The sequence below is a fragment of the Nothobranchius furzeri genome, chromosome 5, assembly GCF_043380555.1.
Source record: "Nothobranchius furzeri strain GRZ-AD chromosome 5, NfurGRZ-RIMD1, whole genome shotgun sequence".
Taxonomy (NCBI): Eukaryota; Metazoa; Chordata; class Actinopteri; order Cyprinodontiformes; family Nothobranchiidae; genus Nothobranchius; species Nothobranchius furzeri.
This window is the reverse complement of record NC_091745.1, coordinates 67,285,640-67,309,889: the sequence shown is the minus strand read 5'-3', so window position 1 is coordinate 67,309,889 and position 24,250 is coordinate 67,285,640.

Below are 24,250 nucleotides of genomic sequence, written 5' to 3'. Positions count from 1 at the left end.
CAATAAACTGAGCTTTAAAACAAAGTTCACCCACACATACTCAAGGTCTCTGATGTAGCCCAGAGTGATGAGTAAAACATAATAAGTATAAAGCTAACACTCTCAAGGCTTCAAATGGTCCAAAATGTCATAGCAAGGTTAATCTCTGAAGTAAAACAGTGACAGTGCATCTTTGAGGCAAAGATAAGCAAATGTTTTTGTTGCAAATTAATCCCAAGGTAACTCATTTAATCTAGTTGAATTTCCACGTTGCTGTGTTCACAAAAAATTTGGGAGATAAAAACATTTTTTTAATGGTGAGCAGCAGAAACATATGTAGTATTTTTATTCTGATTATTTCTTTACTAATTAATTATATATATTTTCTGTTGGGTTTGACATTTATTTTGCATTTATGTCTTCAATAAACAAAAATTAATTTATGGTTTGAGTGAACACTAATATGATTTATTAACACTGGCTTTTCCTGGGGGGTCCAGCAATTTTCTAGGGGTGGCCGTGGCCACCCCTGACCACTCCTTGGGGGTGCCATTGTCTAGCACGACAACAACAAGGCCTTGCAATGTAATCGCGAATGCTTGCAAACATTTTGAGACATTTTGCAACCTCAATCACAAATTAAGTTTTCATTTTTCCAGTAGAAATCACGGCAAAGTGAATCAACGTGTTGACAAAACGCTCAACAATGAAACTTTTAATATTAAAGATCCCAAATAAACTTGCAGCTTTCTTCGTGCTCCGTTTATCACCTTCGTTGCCTGTCTGAGGTGAAACCATTCCTGTCACAACGTGACCTTGCGACGGTAGTTCATGCTTTTATCATGGTATGCTTGGATTACTGCAGTTTTATTCTGTGTGAGCCAGAGTGTGCTAGCAAGGTTGCAACTGGTACAGAATTCTGCAGCCAGATTTTTAGAAGGCAAGCGTAAATATGACCATATTACTCCTGTCCTGGCAGCCCTGCATTGGCTGCCCGTTAATGCAAGGATTTGTTTTAGTGAGATCCTTTTATTGGTTTTTAAAACATTGAATGGTGTGGCACCACCTTACCTGTCATTGCTTCAGCCAGCTCTGACACTCCGTTCGGAGAACCTCTTGCTACTCTCAGTCACAAGGTCACACCTGAAGATGCGGGGAGATAGGTCTTTTGCCGTAGTAGGCTCGAAGCTCTGAAACGAGCTTCCACTTAGCATAAGGGCTTCTACCCCTGTGGAGGTTTCTAAAGCGAGGCTGAAAACCCACTTTTATGACCTGGCTTTTACCCTTCTTAGTTAATTGTACTGTTATGTAACTGGTTTTTACTGTATTTTCTTTGTTTTTATTCCTGTCTTATTTGATCCCTATGTTTTATGTTTTTATTGTTGCTTTGAAGCGCCGTGGTGGCATGCATTGTGTCTGTAAAGCGCTGTAGTACTAAAGTGAGTTGAGTTGAGTACAGACCTTTGCTGAAGGACCTGAGTGTGAAACACGCAGAGCAGCAGTCGCGTGTCGAGGACTCATGGCTGCAGAATCCTGCTGCTTTTCACACTAACCCTCTAATTAGGAACTGATTCACTCCAGGACCAGCAGGTGAGAGTAATTAGCTATTTAGCAGAAAAAATAAGCACAGTGGCTCCAGATCTGCTGGTGTCTGTGGACAGAACGACAGTTGCATTAAGAGATGTTCTAATGGACTTTAAAAATGTTGGCCCACTCTGCAGATGACACAAAACAAATTAAAGGTGCTTTGCATCTAATAATTGTTTAATTGTGTATCAAATGTTTGCCTTGATGCATCAGGCTTTATGATGTTTGACTCAGAGTTGGAGGGAAAATGTGGCTCTAGGGAAGAGTTGTTTTTGGAAACAATGCTACAGATTTACCGCTGGCGTCTTTGCTGCTTCCACATGTCCTTTGTTTTAATCGCAGAAGAAGAAAAAAACATCAGAATTAAAGGAAATGCTGCAGTTTTTTCTTTTCATTTGAAAATAGCCTGTCAAGAAATAAAAGAAGCACTCAAGACACCTGTGGTGGTTTTATGCTTTAGTTAAAAAGGTTCGTAAAAAGAAAAATGTAAACAATAAGCTAAATGTTATTAGCTTTAGTGGTGATTACAGACCTTCAGTAGAGATTTTACCCAAATAGACATATCTCTTATTTATGTATATGAAAATATAAAAACCAGAAAAAATTATTTTCAAAACAGGAAAATAAAACTGAAAATATTATTTCTCTATTCATGTTGTGAAACATTAAAGACAAAAACTTCCCCAGCAAACATCTTCTGTTTGTTGGTTTGTGGATCCTTCAGTTCCACTTAAATTCAATGTAGATGAATAAATTACAAAGAATTAAATAATTGACATTTTGAAACATCTTGAGTGCCAAAAAGATTCATTTGAACAATCTTGTTGGCTTTAAAATAACATTTGTGACTAAATTCTTTCACTAACTGCTTTGATAAACTAAATGAATGCATCTTGAGTAGAAATCAGTTTCAGGAACTTAAAATTAAATAAAAAAGTTACTTCTTATTTTTTCTTACCGATCCAACATGGTTAGACTTGATGACGTGATGTGGTCTATTTTGCCATCAAGCCACAAATGTGATTGTGCAGCAGAGCCAAGCATAATGCAAATCCTGCACTTCTCACATCTCCATAAATTAATGTCTATGTGTGTGTGTGTGTGTGTGTGTGTGTGTGTGTGTGTGTGTGTGTGTGTGTGTGTGTGTGTGTTTATTTTGCATGTGTGTTATACTGCATTTGCTGCTCTTCATGCTCTCCTCCTCTCTTCACATTCTTAGCATGGAGCAAACATTCACACACACACACACACACACACACACACACACACACACACACACACACACACACACACACACACACACACACACACACACACACACATCCAGTTGCCAAGGTAACCATGAGCTGTGTGAAGGCTGTGAGTAGAGCATGGCACTAGCCTGACAAGCTGTAGTGCGTGTGTGTCTGCAATAACCTATAATGAGACAGAGGAGGCTAGAATGGCAACATTTAGGCAAAAATGGTAAATAACAAAAGACGACGTGTCCATTAACCATCATCTGTTTTTCTACACATGTTTCAAATTCTAAATGAAATAATACTGAGATGCTGTTATATGGATGGAAAACCGTTTTCTTACTGTCTTGAGTTTAAGATAAGTTACATAAAAATGGCTTAGAAAGCTGAAAAAGAGAAGACATGTTGAATAACAAGATGTTTCTGGATGCTCAATTCTTACTGACATCTAATATCAGTCTGGTAATTTAGAGATTATAAGTCTTTTGGAGCTAAAATGAGTGCAAAAAGACTTTTTATGAGATTAGACTCCCAATAAGAGCCCAACATCACCTTGACAAAGTAGATACTCTGCATTTACAGTGTGACCCTGAACAGGAATGAGCTGGAATAGAAAATGACTGGCTGGGCCATTGTCATTAAAAGAAAAACCTACACAATTATTCAATTTGTCAGGCTTGTGGGAAAAATGCATTCTACCTATTTCCATTCAATATTCTGCTTGATAACTGGATGAAAAATTGATAAATAGATCATTTAGAAAAAAATTCAATATTGGCTTTTTATTGTTTATTTTTATTTTTATTTATTTATTTATTTATTTTTACCAAAATCTGATATACGACATTGTCTTTCTCATAACTTCCGATACCAATATATGCTGTGTCCCCCTCTCATAAAAATAGACAAACCAAAACATTTTAGGTTATTAACATCACATTGATCACTATCCTGCTTACATTTTAAAACTTTTCTGTGCAAAAACAATTATTTTAATTTAAGTCAGTAAACAGAAAACGTGTTACAGGTAAACACACAAAAACAGTCAACTATTATTGTAACATTTGGTTTGGTTTATATTTTGTTTGAACAACGACTTCAAAAAACAGTATATAAAAAAATTAAACATGACTTACACACATAAAAAATTACTCAGAACCACATCCAAAACAGAACAAAGCACAACTGTTCAAAAGGAGTATGTAAAGGCAAAGCTTATTTTGATCCTACTCCTCTTCTACAAAATGTATACACATAATCACTAGCCTAAGATAACAGGCTACGACACTCCTATTCAAAAAGACCGTCATCACCGATTGACCTCATTATAAACAAAACACAGCGCTTTAGCTCATATTCCAACACAATTTAAAATAATTAGGTTTGTACATATTTTTAAAAATATTATATACTTGCACAGTTCTTAAGCTTCTCATCTAACCCATTCCACAAGTTGACTCCGCTTATAGAAAAGCTGAATTGTCTAATTGATGTTCTTACTTTCATTATCTTAAAATTCAGCTCACCCCTCAGGCTATGACCACCCTCTCGTTCTTTAAATATACTTTGGATGTTCCCAGGAAGCAAATTCTTCCTCACCTTATACATTATTTGTGCCGCCTTAACCTTGACTGAATCCAGTAATTTTGAAACCTTTGCCCTTAAAACAGTGGATTAGTGTGTTCTCTGAATCCTGCATTATAAATAATCCTTAGTGCTTTTTTCTGTAATGTACAAAGAGGTTGGGGGTGGTTTTATAAGTATTTCACCATATTTCCACACAATAGCACAAATAAGGTAAAACTAGAAATGAGTATAAAACCAACAGTTAGTCGCAGTCTGAACAATGTTTTGTTTTTGCAATAACTGCAATATTCTTTGATATTTTTGATGATAAATAGGCCACTTAAAGTTTCCAGCAGATTTTATGCTCAAATGTTCTTTCTATACAGGTCTGACCTATCATTAATTGAACATTGGTTGAAATATTTGATTTCTAAATCACATCATTTTAGTTTTGCTCAAATTTAAAGATAAATTGTTACCGTCAAACCAATTTTTCATTTTTTGCATTTCCGACATAATTTTATTTAAAATCTGCTTTGTACATTGGCCTGTACATAACAGGGTTGTATCATCAGCAAACAAAATAAACCACTAGAAATAATGAGTAAGAGGAAGCATGTGTTTCCAGAACCGTGCAGCATAAGAGAGACAGACATACTAATGTACATCTGGAATTGCACAAGTATTGAACACATACATATTGCATGAATGTTATTGTGTAACGGGATAGTGCCAGTACCAGTTAAACTGAGGATTTATACACTCTTATTGCAGAGGGGATGAATGACCTACATAGTGTTCTGTTTTATTAGATTAAATTGGTTTATTTGATTAAATAATATGTAAAAAAAAACCACACAAAATATAACCTTTAAAAGGTTTCTATCTGAAGTCCCCCTTGTGACTCTCAAGAGCTTAATGAGATTGGACTGCAGAAAATCACTGGTTTCTTGTATTAAACAAAATATTTTTTGTGTCCAAGCAAATGTTATTCAAAAAGGCCAAATTAAACCTGTCAGGACAGTTATGGCTAAAGACTGTTGAGTAATTGACTGCCTGAGACATCTAAATGATCTCAGTATGAATGACCAGCAGATTCGTTTGGTCAGAGGTCAGCTTGTGGACATGCTGTCGGTTGTCTAGTCCATTTGAAGGGAACAAAAAGATGCATCAGAAACATCATTTCCACCCCATTGACCTTCCTTTGTTCAGAGGTGACACGGGGTCAGCGGTGATGTTTGGTTTTACGTGTTGATGGTGGTGGTCTGCTCAACCCTTAACCTCTGCCCGGTCTCAGAGAGGAAGACTAACATATGCTCCGTTTCAAGGGCTCCAAACCACAAGGGACAACTTGTGGTGTCCCAGCTTGTTAAACAGGGTCAGAGTTTGATGCACTTTGGTCAAGAGGAGCCAGAGAAGATCCTAGTGAAACAAATGTTCTTTTATTTGTTTAAAATAGTGTTAAAAATCAGTTTTTGCTGATTTTAGTCCAGAAACTAGCACAATGTTCTGCAAATCTTTAAGTTAAAGAGGTCCTTCAGCGAGAAACCAATGTTTACTTTTTATTTTTGATGATGATGAGTTTTTCATGCAGGCTGAACGTGAAAATAGTCTTCTACCCCTATCTCCTGCATTAGCTTCCGATAGAAAATAGACAGTGAAACGCTTATAGAAAAGCCTGATATATCTACGTCACACTGTCACCTAATATTCATGGACTCGTCCATCTTTACTCGCGACGGAGAAGTCTGTTGTTGATTTATCGTCCAGGAAACAGAAGAGAAAGTCTTATTTAGTACAATCTTATCGTTAGCATTAGAAACTTCTCCACACAGCAAAACTCCTCCAGGCTAGTGTTATTTTTGAAAATAAAACATCAATGTTGCAGAGCAAACAGAGTCAGCTAAATGTGTCTGAAGCTCTCCTCTGATCTGGCAACCTCATGTACCTGTAAATGGTGCACCGGAGCTTTGTGTCCACAGACTATGGCTCACAAGGCATTCATTCTTACTAGAGGCCACCCCAAATGTATTAAAAATATGAGTGAAGGACCACTTTAAAGTCTGCCTGAATTTGATTGAATAAAGACAACTAATCATTTGCTCATTATTTAATATTCACTTTTTAAGAAGAACTAAACATGAATCAGAGGAAATATTTGGCATTTTCTGTTGGCAGAGAGTCATAAATGAACCCAAACTCTGGCTTCCAGCCAAACTTGGAGATACTTTAAACCTCAAAGTGTTTGAATTAATACAAGCTATTTCAATATTGTCACAGATTACATCTTGTTCTTCCACGCTGAATTGTTTTGGCATCCTAGTGTAGCCTATGTGACATGGGAGAGAGGCAGAAATAATCTGTGTAATTCACTTCCAGAATCTCATTATGCCCTGGTTCCGCACATCCAGCAGAATCTTCTTAATTTAACTCTAATAATTTCTGACTAAGATGATCGGGATGACATTATCGTCCTGAAATATTTAACAAAACACTCAGATTCCAGAGTAAAAAGTAAAATTATTACAGTATTTACTGATACTACCTAGATATTCTCACAATTCCCGCTTTAATCATCAACTTGTTTCACTTAGAAGCTCAATTCACAGAGGTGTTAAAATAATGATGAATGCCTGAAATTCACTTAACTGCAGAGATTTTTCTGTGTTGCTTGTTTCAGATCATTAAAATAAATTTCCAGCTGAGTGGTGGAAAAAGTCACACAAACCATCCTTTGGCTGATTCATGCAGACTCAAAATCAGGGAATTACTAGTTTCATAAATTGGCTCAACTTTTTACAGAATATGAGATGACATGAAGAAGCTTTAAAATCTGGAGCTAATCCACTAAAACAGGAGAGAACCCATGACAGATGGTAATGATGCAAGTTTGAGTCAAATTAGTCAAACTAACAGCTACAAAATAAATGTAAACATTCCTAGCAGCATGATTATTTAATGGGACTTTTACAACATTTTGCATGAAACAATTATTTTATTTGACAGCATTATTGATTGCTACAGGTTAGGTATAGGCAGAAATGCATCCTTGATCAGAATCTAAAGTATCCACTGAGCAGGACCCGTTGACATGAGGCTGAGTGGGTGAGAAAAGGCCGATCATGTGCACAAACCATGAAAATTTTAAACGTGTGATTCAATGAAAAACCTTTTTTAATGATTGTTTCTGATTAAAATTAGTCACTCAGTTTTCCATGCAGGCTGAACATGAAAATAGTCTCCTACACCTAACTCCTGCTTTAGCTTCTGATAGAAACTAGACGTTGAAACTCTAGGATTTGAAAAACCTGACAGATCTACGTCAAGCGGTCTCTTGGACTCACCCATCTTGGCTTGAGATGGGAAGGCTGTTATTGTTGTAGCTTTCAGTAAACAACATTGAATGTAGCTGCTAGTAGAAGCTAACTGTTAGCATTAGCAACTCAACCAAACGGCAGAAGCTTCTCCATGCCCATTGTTGCAGAGCAAACTGAGTCAGTGGTAGAGTCCTATTGCTGTTATCCAATCCAAGGCAAGATGTCCAAGTATCAGGAAACAAGACTCCAAATCCTGCCGTCTGCTGCCACTCTCTGCTGCAGCAAACTTGCCCATGCTGATCCGTTCTTCTGGGCTTTTTTTTGTCGCCCCAGAGTACGACTTGCAAGGGATTCATTCCTACCAGAGATAACTGCAAATGAATTGATTAAATGAGTGTTAAACATCTTTCATTTTGCATTTGTCATTGATTTTCCTGTCCTAGCCCTAAAGGCCTGTCTCCAAACTAACACCCATATGATTTTATTTGCAATAAAGCAGAAGTTCCATCAGTGGGTTATCTTCTCAAAAATCAAGAAAAATAAATTCATTTACAAAAGATTTTTTTGCAATTTTCTGCATCTGATTCCACCTTCAGCCTAAAATCCAGAGTGATGCTTCTCGAGACAGAATGTTTCCTGTCTCTGCCACACAAGCGTCCCCAGCAGCAGCTCCTCCAAGGAGATCATCATTACTTCAGTAGTTTCCTCACCCCAACGGGAGGTTCCCCGACCAACCTCCACCCTCCTCTTCACTTTTACCTTTTGCCTGCATGTGGCCCTGATATGGAAACAAAGGCACGATGAACAGTTTGTGTGAAGGCTCAGATTTAATGCTGTGAAGTAAACGCTCATAGGGGTGAGGTGGTGGTTGTTGTAAATTGAAATGTGAGCACTTAGAAGGTGTGGTTCAGCTATTAAAATGCAGACACTGACAGTCGCCTTGAACTTGAACCCCCCAAGGTCCCCTTGACCTTCGCTCTTTTCCCGTGCTCCTCTGTGCTCCCAGCAGCGATGCTGGCCTTTGTTTGGCTGTCGGCATTAACTCTTCACGCCTCTCTCTCTCTCTCCCACAGCTTCCTCCAACACTTTCTCCTCCACCCTCCCCTGGGGCCATGCCTCCTCTTCTCCTCCTCCTGCAGCCACTTCGCCTTGTGTGGTTGATTTTCAGGATACACCCATCTGGTCTGTGGCAAACGCCCCATGGGGGAATTTTGTTTTCCCAGGATGCTAATCTGACCCAGGGGGTTTTCATTCCCACATTCTAGGATCTGGGTTTTACTCTTTCTGTTTTGTTTTGGGATTTTTTTTTCTTTTTTTCAGAGGAAAAGCTCTGCAGGATTCATCCTTTATGTAAAACAGTTCCAATAACTGGGATTTGTGCCGATCACTCTGATGATTTCATCAGTTACAACAGTCGTAAAGTTAACAACTTAAAAAAATTCACCAGTCTTTTATCTTTAGACCCTTCTGGGATGTTTAAACTTTCCTCGTGCATCAATAAATTTGTACAGGAACCTCCTAAAGTCTTTGTGTCACTTGATTTTACAAGACTGTTAAAAAAAACACGTTTAGCTTCAATCTGCCTGGTTGCCCCTGTTTATTGGATCTTGCCTTCCAGCTACTCATGCTCCCAGGAGCGATGCCCTGATTGTGTCTGCCACCATTATCCTTGTTTCTGATATTTTTTGTCATTTTTGAGAGATGCGTCACCAGAATTAGGACCTGTCACTAATCAGCTACTGATGCTGCTTTCAAACGAGAACTATCTTTCTTTTTTTTTCCTCTCGATTTTGACAAAGCACGTCCATAAAACAAACAGTAAGCTTGCGGCGGATGGGAGGAGAAGAGGAGGAGAAGGTGGAGGTGGAGAGGAAGTGAGAGAGAAGAGCTGAGTGATTTAATCTGCTAATTTTTCTCAGGTCTTTTGGCTTTTGACAGGCAAGTGTAATGGTCCTTCACGTAATGGAATCAACCACTCAAGCAACAGATGCACGCGCACACACGCATACACATCAAAACTAAGCTCACAGACACATGCACGCCCTCTAAAAGCACGCCTATTTTGCATATGAATGACATCACCATAAAGTTTTTTAGGGGGAGTTTTTTTTTGTAGTGTGTGTGTGTGTGTGTGTGTGTATGGGGAGGGGGCGAGCATGAAGGAGAGCTGCTCTGTGAAAGAGAAAACATTAGTCAAATCACTTCCCGCTAGTCGCCCTCCCCAGCCAAGCTACTTGACATTCCACGACAGAACGCCTTCGTCCTGAAGAAAAGCTTCCTCAGTGTCGAGCTCATCGGGTCTTTTTCATCATGAATCATTAGGAACGCCAAGAAAAAGGATGGATGAAGGTGTTTGATTTTAACTGGGACCTCAAACAGTTCTTGCAAAGACAGCATCTCCGTTTCTGTTGGATGAAAATCACATTTTTGTGTTTTGAGTGTTTTTAAATTCTTCTTCAGAGCTTTTTTTAAAGTCCAATAAGCAGAAATTAGAAGAGTGTGAAGAAGGTTTAAAGGTTATTCCCACCCTGACAAGGAACCTGAAAAATATTTAGCATCCTTTCATTCTGTTATGTTGTTAGCGCTAATGCAACTTTACCTGCTTCATTATGAAGCTAACAGTTTCTCATTCAGTGGGCAGCTTTGTCTTTAAAAAACCTGACATCTTTTTCCTCTGAGATGTATAATTTGACTCTCAGTCATAGTTTTAGAAAGTAAAAGAAAAAAGTCAAACTTGCCTTGACCAAACTCAGTTTGAAATACTATTTAAAATCCACAAACACGATGTTGAAAGCTGAAAGATGTAACAGGTGCTATAAACAAGTACATATGTGGGCCAGCGAAATACAGACTATTTTCTTATTTTAGTATTTTATAGAGACTTTAATAATAAGGCAGCATTCGTTTACATTTATTAATTAAAAATAATTTCAATGGACGATCAAAAACATAACCTGCATATTTATATTTAAAAAACATTTAAATACTTTACACTTTATGTGTATTTCATTCAATGCTGCATCTTTAATTGATACAGCGCGCAAACATTTCTAATTATATTTTATTTTGTGTTATTGAATAAGTTTCATATAACAACATATTTCAAATTGTTAGAATATTTATAATTAAAATAATTTAAAACTTTCTTCTTTAAATCTACACTTTGCTTTATAACAAATATTTTCCTAGGGAGGAACAACGAAGCTGATCCCTTTTCAGGCAAAACCAGGAAGTAGATGCATAAAAGCAGCTTTTCAGAAACTAAACTGTATTTATTTTCCTTGTTTATGTCATAATTTCTGCATCTATATGAATTTTTGTATCAGTCCACATAATAACGATGAAATGTTGGTTAGCCATCTCATGCAGCCTTTGCTTGATCAAAACAATTCAATAATGTCTGGTGTTTGTTACAGATAAATAAATTAATGTCTAAACCTATGTGTTAAAAGCACTCTACAACTAAAGTGGTATGGTAAGCCGTGTTGATGCCCTTCTCTGTCCAAGAATTTGGACATTAGACAGCAAAACAAGCTCATCACCGGCCTATACACGATCTGATTTGTTCATATTTACCATAAATGGAACATTTGGCAGGAAAAAATATTCTCAAAAGCATCTCAAAACATTTAAATGGTTAAAATTACCAGCAGCACTGTAGGCAGCTAACAAACGTAGACGTCTGGAGAGATGCCCGCTTTTGTTTGGCGCTGATCCAGAGACATGCAAACACGTTGCAAATGCATTTCCCTCCAAAATCATGTGGAGCCACCTCCTGGGGCCACATTCCTGCATACCAATGATGATTCTGGGGAACTAATGAAAGGAGCATCACCCTTGTTCTTTGACCTTGGACTTGCACCAATACCAGCCATTTCCCTCTTCAGACGCCCTGCCACCATGAGGTCTCGTGAATTTGTCCATCAAAGTTAAACTTTTCTATTTATCGCTGCAACACGGCACCATCTTGGAATCTAATCCTTCAGTCTCGCGCTCTAACGTTTTATGAGCAGCCATGGTGTGCCTCATCCCAAGGAGAAGCCACACCCTGAGTTTCCCTAAAACAGAGTTTCTGGATCAAATATGTTAGCCACACAAAGCCAAACGAAGGCTGGAGGCTTCCCCTCTTTACCCAGAGATGTGACACAGCGCTGAGGGAGAGCGCCTGTATCCCAGACTGTGATATAACATGGCTGCTAGTGACAGGACAGTTGTACGCCGTCATTCCAACATGTTCTAGAGTGCTTAACAGTGGCACTCACTTCATTAAGGCCTATAGAGCTTGGCTAGGGCAACTTGCCTCTTGGCACCCTTACAAAAGCTGTGAAACAGATTATGAGGGCCAGAATGCAGCCAAGAAACACAGAGGGCGAGCCGAGCTGTCACCGAGAACCGCCGATGTTAATGCCTGGGACATAATGTAATTGCAGCCTACCCTGGTTAATAAGGGCGCTGTAATATTTGCACGGAGCTGCTGTTAACATGTCGTTTGTACGTGCAGCGTCGCTGTAAACAAGAGGAGAGGTGCCCGCCATTAAAAACTGAGGCGCAAATACCCAAGTGGGTGTGTTCGGGTAAAAACGCCTTGCATTAAATTACCAAAGGCTTCTTAAAAGGGAATGAAGAGAGCAGCAACACCTGCCATACCGTAAAAGGCCACATTTCATGTGTTTTATGGTGAGAAGGCCCTTTTTTACATGACAATGTTAATGAATTGTGAGGCAGGCATATGTTGATGTTGGCACATTGGCCATATGTGGCGTCAGACATCAGATCACACAGGGGAGGTGAGTTGAAACGGTAGACTGAGGCCCGCATGTTAGCCGGCGTGCACTCAGATCTAACGATGTGGAGGTGGAGTAGCTGATCATTCAGTTTCCTCTCAATCATTTCTGCATGTGTGCATGCACGTTAGCTCCTGATTCATTCACATTACAACAAAATGGTCGATAACCGCTTCAGGAAGCTAATTAAATGGAGAACAGATCTGTAAATCCTTGATATTTGAACATCTGTGTGATCTGAGGAGACTTTCTGATCTTTTCTTTTGTTTGTAACAGCGCTGGCACAAAATGGTGACAGAAAATGTCAAATAATTTCTATTTCTTTTTTGTTATTTTCTGAAATTTAAAATGCAGCCTTACTATTCATGTGACTAACTGAAGCAGACTGACCTAATTTAGCTTCTTCGAGTCATTTTTTGTTCCTTTGTAAAAAGGCTGCCACCTATAGGCACACAATGAATTATAAGAAAGACACAAGGAAGTCAAGAATGCAGTTTTTGCTTTGTTTTGAATGTAAACCTTTATTATTATAATTAATAATAATATTCCAGCAAGTCTGATAAACAAAGGCACCTGTGGTGAGCGCTCATTCATAAAGAGATTGTTTAAAACAAGTTAATGAGCAGACACAGCTAAATATAATCTATTTGATCTGCATTTAAATAAAAAGAGTTATTTGCGACAGTGATTTTATTATTGTTATTATTATTATTACTATAATCATTATTATAGTTTCCATGCCTCTGGACTCACATCATAAGAGGGAATTTCTTCTCTTTTTTTTGCAAAAGATTAAAAAGATCATTTCAAGCGTATCCAGGCAGATAAGTAATTGTCTTGAGCACTGGGATGAGAATGATTATCAAAAGAATACATTTTCTAAATTAGGTCAAGATAATCTCCCTTGAATCAACTGCAAAAGCACTGCATTGTCTGTTTAAAGGAAATGATTTGCATAGATTATCAATCACAATAATAAAAAAGAAAAAATTCCACTTTCTGAAAATTAATAAAGACTGAATTAGGCTGTGAAAGTACAGTACTAATTGCATGTGTGTGTGTGTGTGTGTGTGTGTGTGTGTGTGTGTGTGTGTGTGTGTGTGTGTGTGTGTGTGTGTGTGTGTGTGTGTGTGTGTGTGTGTGTGTGTGTGTGTGTGTGCGTGTGTGTGTGTGTGTGTAATGTCAAGAACAGCAAATGCTTGAGTTTAGGGCATTTGCTACGTCTTACACAAAGACGTATTATTACGACTACGATGGTAACTGTTATGAAGCAAACTGGTGTGTCCTAAAGCATGCTGGGAAAAGTAGTTTAATCGTATTCTGAAAACAGGCAGCAGCCTGCTGATCAAACACCCCATTTAATGTCCGAGTCCACGTTTGTTCACATTCTGGCTCACAGCTGCACAATCCAAGAGACTGAGCTTATTCACTCACATGCACGCACACACTAATAATGTTTTCTCACTGTAACCACGGGAACGTTAGGCTCCTAAAACCGACAAAAACCTTTTTTTTTTCACGTCTGCAAGAACGCAATGAAAGGTTAGCCCAAAACAAAAACTAAAACAGATTAAAGAGCTTCTGCTCAAGACAAAAACGAGACAGAAGAGTTGCATAGAGTATAAAGACGGCAGCTCACTCCTTCGCCATTGTGTCAGCCGACACACGGAGCTGCCCAATCGCAGTGCAGTAATATTCACTGCTGTCGTGGGTCTCACATTCATGTGTCTTTTGAGTCCTAGCAACTATAACAAAACGGAAATGGAACTAAATCTGGGCTTCAACTCAAATCACAAACATCAAGTGGAGCCTACATGGTTAAATACACACACATTCTTACGTTAATAACAGCTAGCGTACAAGATAATACAAGAGTCTCAATGTGAGACCAATGCACTCATAACAAGCTGCTAATTATCTGACTGCTAGAATCACAGTCCGCCATGATGTTTACGCAGCTAGAAACATCGAGACGTGGTGGCAAGCACTCCAAGTGGATTCCTGGGTCTTCTGATGTAGCATCCTGGTCACGTTGTGCGCAGACATCAGCTCCATCCATGTTTACTTTGACTGAATGGCAGCAAACAATCACCAAAGCAGGAGACCTGCTGTGTGCTCTGTCCTTTTCTCTGGAGTCACCTCAATCACCGGTGTTTATCTGCAACAGAAAAAAAAATTTAAATTAGGATACAGATTTTAATCGTCCGAGTGTCAAAGCGAAGCGAGGGGGGTCATCGGAAGGTCAAAATAATTATTTAAGACAAGTTCCAACTAGAAAAACTGGCTCGTGGCTCGTTAACAATGAAAAATATAATAATTATTGGGACATTAATGGTGTGACCTAAATCTGGCTGAGGCCAGCACAGCTCTGGGTGCTAGAAGAGGATTGAGGCGTGAGTTGAAAGGCCTTAACAGGAGCCTGGTACGCTACAAGCTGCTAATACAAAGAGGAAGCATGTGACACACCCTAAGCTAGGCTGACTCAGACTTCAGAAGACAATCAGACTCAGTTGCAATATTTGGTGCATTTAAAGCAGCCCTGACTAGCAACTTAACACAGTACAGTGGGTCGCCAAGTTCAGAACATTGCTGCAGAAATCACCTATCACCATTCTGATTAAGATCACCTGAGCTGCTAGCGAGCATCGCGTTAGCGTTGGCTTCAGCGTTGTGAGGCTGGAGGGATGGAGGGTGGGGGCTGACAGTGGAGGTTGGCAGCATAAAAGGCTGTTTTGGGTATTGGTGTCGCTTTGAGTTATTGGCATCATGGTCTTGTTTTGTTGAAGGGACTACAGTGAATTGGCTTGTTAATGGTAAATTTACAGCCCCAGCATGTGGGCTAATAAAACCAGGGGATAGAGAGGATGACGAGAATGATTGCCATCACGATTGTGTGTGTGTGTTCAGGGGGTGTTTGTGGGATAGGAAGGGAATGGTGGTGTGGGGGGGGGGGAGATGTGAAAAAAAAGAAGAGAGAAAAGTGGAAGGCGCCAGTAATTAAGAGTCTAAAAGAGTGTGAGAGAGGCGCGCACCCCTCAAAGAAAACTGTGTGCCTAGATTTCCCACTTCTTCCCCATGCACCCTGACTCAAACCCCCATCCCTCTTCACCCTCCCCGAATCTTTACTTGTCTCTCTTTGCTGAATGAATAGCTATCACAGAGCCATGGTGTCCCATCTAGCAACCCCCCCCCCCCCCCCAGCATCCTCCTACCTTTTCTCTACACCCCCCCCACACACCGCCCAGAATGACTCTGAATAGGGAGCCGAATTGAGCAAACAGTCGGGCTGTCAGCTCAATAGGAGGTCTGGCCGTGAACTTGAAGTCCTTCCCAGGCCCTGAGCCTCACATTAGTGTGGGAGGGATGGTGATGTTTGGAGAGACAAGAGGAAGGAGAGGATGGTGGTCATGGGGGGTTGCAGCCAGACTTTTGGGGGGCCCCCTCTGTGCCAGCATTGAGAGGACCCCTGACACAGAGTTTCTCAGTGCTGGTGCTCTCGCTGGAGTAATGGGGGCAGGGTGCCCCAGCTGCCTGCGGACCCTCCCCTCTTTTTTGCAGCCCTCAGTCTGGGCAGGAGGGGTGCTGACGGTGGGGTCTGAGCAGACAGAACAGTGTCTGCACCCCTTCCAAAGCTCTCTGAGATCCTCACACACACACACACACACACACACACACACACACACACACACACACACACACACACACACACACACACACACACACACACACACGGATCTCCAGACACAAGCTGCTGGCTGTGCCCACCCCCTCTTCCCAATCAGCTCGCAGCCCTCCCAGGCTTCTCATCATCTCATTAGCCAACGCCAGCCACTCCACTGTCTACTGTTTGCATTGTTTTGGACTCTGCATAATTTACACAGTAAATTGAGAACTGCCCCTGCCCCTTTGGCTCAATCTACCACCTGTTTCTGGAGGCCCGGCAGTGATTAGTGCACACCCAGTTTAATACAGTCATCACAAAACTTAGCAGCAAAGCCAAGCGACGCCTTCAAGTTGTTTGAAAGCTTTAGAACATCAGCTGCCTCTAATTGGAGAAACGTTATCACTTTAAAAGTTTAAATGCAGGAAATTTGTGGAGCTGAGAAAAAGATGGGACCTTGGAAGAGGAAGTTTCATGTTTTCATCGAGATCCAGCTTTAATTTAGCCCTTACACACCTACTGTAAGCATTACCACTTCCCCCTCTGACCTCCACACCGCAGACACAAACAAGAGAGGTCCCTCTGTAACAAGAACAATAGCAGACATTGTTTAATAGCTCTCTTACTTAATCGAGCCCAGCTGACATTAATTGGTGTTTTGGTTTAAGCGGTTTTCAAAGTTGGGAGCTGCTTTGTTGAAACAAGGTTGCTCAGAGAGAACAATACCCAACTTGTCTGGGTATCAGCGAGTACTGGTGAGTTACTTCTGGTAATTTACCCATCAGCTCTTTGTTTGTTGTCAGTCCTTTTCCCGTTTTGCTTTGGTTTTGTTCCATTCTTCGGTCTCTATGTGATTTGAGGTTATCTTCACTTTTTGACCATTAAACCCATTTTGATCAATATAAAAATGTTCAGAGCAAACCTAAAGGTTGAACCAATATCGCTCAAAGGTAATCCTGCTCTACAGCTAGATGTAATCACTGTCACCAAAAACATATTTGACATTTTGTTCAACTAGAGTTGTGCAACGGGCCTTTTTAATGTCATTGTCCCTTCAAAATGGCAGCTGCCACCGCCATGTCAGTGCGTGCATGTGACGATGGCATGGCAATTCCCAAATGGGAGCGAAATCCCGTTTCTTCAAGGACAGATGCCCACTGCAAGCCTCCTGAGAGAGGCATTGAGAGCAGCGTGATTTACCATACACACAAAACACACTCCACCCACATCAACTCACCCTCCCTGCCCGCAAATCAGCGCATCTCGAGAATCGTTAACGAAGATATCTGATAGAATTAAAATGGAGACTGTAGCCTGGTGGGGAGGAGGAACAAGGGCACAACAGGGAGATGGAGGAGAGGGAAAGGAAGAGTGGTGGTGACGGCGATGGGCACTTGGTGTGTTACCTGTACTGACTGGTCTTCATGCTTCCATTTTATGCCAGCGTTGCTCTAAGATGGTGGCGCGGGGCTGCATTTCGCTGTACAGGGGAAAAAAAGGGGCAGTATGCTGAAGATGGAGTGGAGGAGAAAGGGACGAGGAGGAGGAGGAAAGAGGCGATGCAGAAAAGGGCGATGAGAGAGGGAGGGCAGAATCAACAGCAACCCCTCCTCCTCCTTTTTCCGTTTCCAGTCGTCTTTTGCCAGTTTCTCCTCACTAGTACGGCATCCTGCACAGAAAAAGGCACACAGGAAGCAGGGGGTTATGAACGAAGTTTAATCGTCAAAATAAAACTGTGTAGTCCACAGAAGCAAACAAACCATGCCATGCATGCACACACACACACACACACACACATGTGCACACACACCTTTTCATGTCTGTTCTCATGGTACAGTCTGCCCCTGAGCATGCAAATGACTTTCATTATGCAAATGCATGCAAATCAGATCCAACCATCTGAGAATCAAGGGTGGGAAAGGGAAAAAAAACTCGTCACAGAGATTGAATGAAAGAATAAAAGAGAAAAGAGGACAAGAGAAAAATCCTTTCGAGTGACAGGAGGCTGTACGTTAGGTAAACGCTCCGTGGAAAACAACAGTCACCGCTCGCAGCAGCCCTCCTGTTTTGTTACGACATCATTTTTTAATGTAATTTCTACTTCATGGTTTTAACAGAAGTGAGTTTATTTGATGCCGAGGACTCTCCCAGCAGAAACACAACAACATCTGGTTTTAAGAACACAGCTGATGATCTGAATTCCTGTCAGCACGCTCTTTGAATCTGACTGCTGCAGTTAGAAATGCGTAGGAATAATAAAGCAGATTAAATTAGTGTTGGAATTGTAAACAGCTCTTTTGTACCGCTGGCTCTCACCAGCTAAGCTAACTGTGATTTGGGGTCGTTTTCGTGAGTAATAACGTGGGAATCTTAACCTCAAAAGCCGACTCAAAGACAGCACTCTTGTTTTAGGGCTGCAGCCTTACTGATATTAGGACACCCTGTATGCATGTGTGATTAGTGCAAGCTAATAGGCATGGTGAGGTGAAACGTATACCAGATGAAGGGCTGTTTGGATTCAGCATCTGCTTTTACCACAGTCCTAAATCACCCACGGACGATCTTAGCGAGCAAAATTCAGACAACTGTCTAAGTTTAAGACTCACAAGCAGGTGGAGTTTATACATCGCAGGTTTAGCTGCATGGCTCTTTTCTATAATCGACAAAGAAAGCTGACTAATCAGCGAAGGGAGCAAATTCTCAGATTTTGCAGAGACTCTAAGCCCAGCAGAAAGGATCCTCCGTTAGAGGCAGCTTTTGTCTCAGGGTGTCAGTAGGGAAAGGCTGTGGTAACACCAGGGGTGACTTGGAGTGTGAGAGAGTTGAGGTGGGTATGCTGGGAGGAGAAGGACCACAGAGGTGGGGTACAGCTGAATGGTGACAAACCTCTCCTAATTGGCACTTGACATTTTTTTGCCACTGGCACTAGAGTGGGCCAGCTTTCAAGCCCTCTCTGGGTCCTTGTTGGAAAAGTGCCTTATGCAAATCCAGCGAAAGGCCTCTATTGTGAAGCCGCTGATATTAACAGCTCACGCAACAATGAAATTGTGTGCTTACTCTGGACACGTAGGTGTGTGAGAGAGAGAGGGCGAGACAATGGCAGCCAGTGCAGCTTCAGTCTGAACAGACCCTCCATCGGATGCTTTGCCAAGTCATTTCAGCCGAATGGGCTTTCCTGAGGGCCGAGGCTTTCAGCAGAAGCTTCATTAATGACCAAAACAAACAAATGCGTGCACTGTTTTGCTCTGGCTCCCAGTTTGTAGTGTTGGTGAATGGCTTGATTCATTGTGGTTGGATACACTGAAGTTATGGACAGAAAAAGGCAGCTCTTGCCCTGAAACATCGATGTTTTAGTCCTACGTGTGAAAATGAGTTCATGCTGCGCCCCTTCTTACATGTCTTTCTTCTATGTGCCCATATCGTCTACCATTATCTTGCTCCCTTTGATTGGGATTTGTAATAAATAGGAAAAACCCAAACTCTCCGTGTGGTCCCAGCGCAGTCAAAGCACACCTGTTAGTGTTAAGTTGCCAAACTTAATCTCCTTTGTCTGATGAGGCCCATTGACTTTGCAACTGTCTAAGATACATTCATTTCTCTGTGTGCATGAAGGGGCGGGGGGACTGCCGGAGTTGTAGAAAATAACAAGGTCTGGTGTTACCCTCTGGCCCAACAGTGAAGCCATTTTCCGAGCCCTGTTGGTGTGTTCCGTCGAGAGAAAGAGAGGCGGAAAAAAAGGGGGCAAGAATCACTGGGTTGCATTCAGAGGACTGTCTGGCTGCTCAGACCCGGCGGGGCTGAAAGGGAGGAAAAGGGGCGCATTGTCTCTCGGTGACAAGTGGACTAGCTCTATTGACTGTAAAGTCTAGTGGTGTGGGGGTGAGCGGGACCCGACCACAATGGCTGTTTTTCTATTTGACACTTGGAGTCTAAATCTGCTTGCCTAGCGCATGAAAGCAAAGACAAACCTACCACCCTCCTTCTCCTTTCTCTCCCTCCCTTCACTCCTTCTCCACCATTTCTCCTTCTTTCTATTTCAGACAATGCCGAAGGACACAAAAAAAAGCGAGAGTGACCAAAGTCCCTAAGGTGGTTTTTAGGAACTTTCCCATCCCCATGCCATTTTCAGAGGGGAAGAGGATAAGACGGTCTCCTCTCTGGGGTCCCCAGTGAGAAGTGTTAGTGATATAACTGTGACACACACACACACAGCCAGAACAAAGCTTGTGCACCATGACATGCATCTCCCAGGGCACCGCTTGGGGTATAAACACAATCTGTCCTAGAATTCAGCTCCTATTTAACCCTTAACACTGCATCTGACACAAAGAACAAGCAAAAGAAACAACACCACAGTGCTTAAGAATATGTCAGTCTTGTACCTTTTATGTTCCGAATGCATCATGCAAAATGGATCTTTTCAGATAAAGAAATGTTTGTCTTTGTTCAGATGTTCCCAAAGAGCCCACAATGTATTGAAACAAAATTTCAATCGCAGCTGAGGCACATCGGAGAGGAAACAAATCAAGAAAGGCGACATGACTGGCTGTCACTTCCTGTAAAGGCCCTTGTTTCTTTTTTCAAATGTCAATATCCTGTAATGCAGCAGCAAAGCTGACAGAACCATGGGCCTTGAAGGGTTTGGTTTTAGGTGTTTTGTCTCCACCCTGCAGACCTGTTTGGATTTATTACCATGTCAAGCTGACTTTCTCCAAACCCAATGAGATCTTTTGACCCGAACAGTGTTGCAACAGCAAACCACAATGTGGACGTTTTAAAATCTGGACTCACTGCTAGTCTTGAGACCTAGGAAAACAATCCTTGGCAGCTTCTCTCAGCGGGAGTAACCTTTCAGCGTGGATGGACAGAACAGAAATCACACCTCCAATCAGCCATCAGAGGCCTTGAGGTTAAAGATCTGATTGACCAATTACTCCTCACCGTGAGCCCCAGCGATCAACCTAAAGGCTGAGATTGTTCTCCTTCTCCTGCTCGTGGACTTCTACACCATGGGGAAGTTTCTGCTTGATTGCCCCTGGACCACTCCCCTTCTTATCCTTACATCCACACACATCAGCATTCAGTGAAATCCCATCAAGTCTTTCCACATGGTAGCACCTTGCGGAACGGAGGCTTTGGCGCGGCCCATTCAAAATTGTCACGTCAAACCAAACAACCGCCAGAACTCCCGAATCAAACATCTTTTCAGAGAACAGGGTGAAAAAGCAGGTAGAAAGGAGGGAAAAAAAATAAAAAACGGATAACTTAACAAAACTGGCATCAAACAAATTCTTGTCCTTTACTTGTGGACACCAGCAGGACCCCCAGACTAACTCTAAAGGAGCATTCAATGGAACCGCGTGTAGAATTCATGAATCCTCGTGCGGCTCTTACATCACTGAAGGTCCGCATTCATTTCACGCGTTTTGTTCTCCTGATGCTAAAGATGCAAAAGAGTGAAGCTCAACTTTCTGCTGACCCCCTAAATATTGATTTATATAGACCAAAGCAAACAGACGAGCCAGTGCAGAGTCGTTAAATAACTTGTGTGTTGTAAATCAGGTTGGGTCTCTTTCTCCAAGACATGTGACATTAAGTCTAAGCCCCTGCATGCAGCTCCACATACAGGGATCATGGGCTTATTAGATTAAAAGTGATCCTGTTGCACCAACTTTACTATTGTGATTCTCTGCACTGGCTGGAATATATGTGGCAAAATGAAACTATGACACATTTAAAGTGCAAAAAAAGCACATTTGTAAATGTTCTACATCTAAAGCAAGTTGTACTCAACACAAAACTAATCTTACCTTTTTCTGCCTTCAGCTCCCATCTCCTCGGAAATGCCGTCCACCTTCTTCTCTTGAATCTTCTACATTTTGCATTTACATTTCGAAGACAGGGGAGTTTTTGGGGTCTTGATGCCTTTCCAGGAGTGTAATGGGATTCTTGTTACTTTCGGTTATCTAGCTTTATGAAGACTGTACATCACTCATACAGCTAGATAACCAAAGATAACAATCAACCCCTAAGGCTACCCATCCTTTCAAACCCAAAGCAAAGGCACATGGGCCAAGCTCTGACCTAAAGGCAAATGAAAAGATTATTAATAAAAATGGAAACAGCTCATTAAAAAAAATTATGATTTACAATGTGACCTGAAAGTGAGCTAAAATGTATGTCAAAAATGGAAACGATGTAAAAATCGAAACTCTACGGAACAGAGGTGCCACTGCTATGGCTTGGAACTTTATTTCCTTCTTCAGCTAACAGCAGCTCTTAAATATCCTGACCTCTCATTTTATGATGTCACCAAGTTCCCTCTCACCCCGCCTCCTCAACCAATAGACAACTTCCCTTTTGTCTAACAAGGGCTTTGATTGGCTGGTGAGTTGTGTCTGTATAGACTAAACTCCACATGTCAAACAATCAGCAAGATCCACCAATTAAAAACCTCATTATCTAACCAGTCTGAATGACATCCATCTTCCTTTCTTGGGAGTGGTGACCATCCCAGTAAATCCACAGTCCCTGCTGACTGGTTTCATTGGAGGAGGATGGCTTCAAACGCAGCTCCCCCCCATGAAGACCCAAATACATTTTGAAATTGAAAGAAGATCTGCATCCATAACATAGATGTTTAGGATGCATCTGAGGATTTTTCTCTTTTAGCTGCTAACAATCATGTAAAAAAGAAAAGTGAACAAACATAAAAGGAAAATAAATCCCCCTCACAGGTTTAGGTTGAGACAAAAGCTGCAACACGTGCAGGCACACATTCACTTTCACACATGCCGCGATGGCTCATGGCATGAGGCCCCCGTCTAATTAAAGCTGTTCTGTGTTCCCAGATCCCTGTAGAGGCAGGCTCCTCCCCAGCAAAACCACCATCAGCTAGAGCACCACGACCGAGACGAGCTCAGTCACAGATAATCACACACAACTGAACAATTACAACTAGTTTAACCGGATACACACATAGCCATCAGTAACTAACCCATCTGAGGCAAACATCACCCTCGCCTGGCGTTGCTCTTCATCTGACTATCAGTATGTAGCCTAGTCTACGGGGTTGATGCTGGTTAGGAGGATTTGATTCACACACACACACACACACACACACACACACACACACACACACACACACACACACACACACACACACACACACACACACACACACACACACACACACATCCCTTATCTTATTTGGAGGTTTATTATAAAAATGACCAAACAACATTATTTAATTCTAAAAATGTAAAATATCATATCAGTCTTTAATGCATTTATTTTCTTTTTGTTTTCTGAAAATGCAAAATAATCAAGAAATGTTTAATTCCATGTTCTCCAGCAGAGCTCTTAAAACGCTATTTTAGAAGGGGACACATTTGTATTTTGAACTAATATTAAAAAACAGTTAGTTTATATATTAATGCTGACTGACTCAGCTGGATAATATAAAAACTGTTCAGTTAAAATTTAGTAGAATTATTCCTCATTTTTTTATTGTCTTGCTGATTTTATTTCTCCTCTACAATTTTTATTTGTTGTTTTTATAGAATCATTTCTCATCTGATGAAGTTCAGCCTGCAAATTATTAATAACTTTAGGCCAACAAATGAAGCTAACATCTGACTGAGTGTCACGGTATGACATTCTGTTTTCCACCAATTAGACAAACCTAATCTTGCTCCCTATTGGCCTAGGCGTGGATGACGTCAGTAAAATCGGCAGCTTTAATTGGGGAGGAAAATATTCAAAGATGGGGTGCTTATTGGAAAATTATTTCATAATTCGAAGTCCCGCGGGTTTAAGTCTGCTTTAAATTTGATTATTTCTTTATTCTAAACAAATTGTATGTCTCAAGTTTAATTTTCAGTTTGAAACATTTAACGTGGAGCTACAAAAGCAATTACGCAAATGTTTTACGCACAAAATAAATTATTTTGAAGCCAAATGGAAATGCAAAAATCTTTTTGTGTTTGAGGAGCAATGTTGTGTGATAGATGAAGGTTTGAAAAAGACGGTGCATGAATCATAATGTTTTTAATGCAAAAAAGTGTTGTTTGGATTTAATATTAAATAGAATATTGAAATCTGTATTCAGAAAACGTT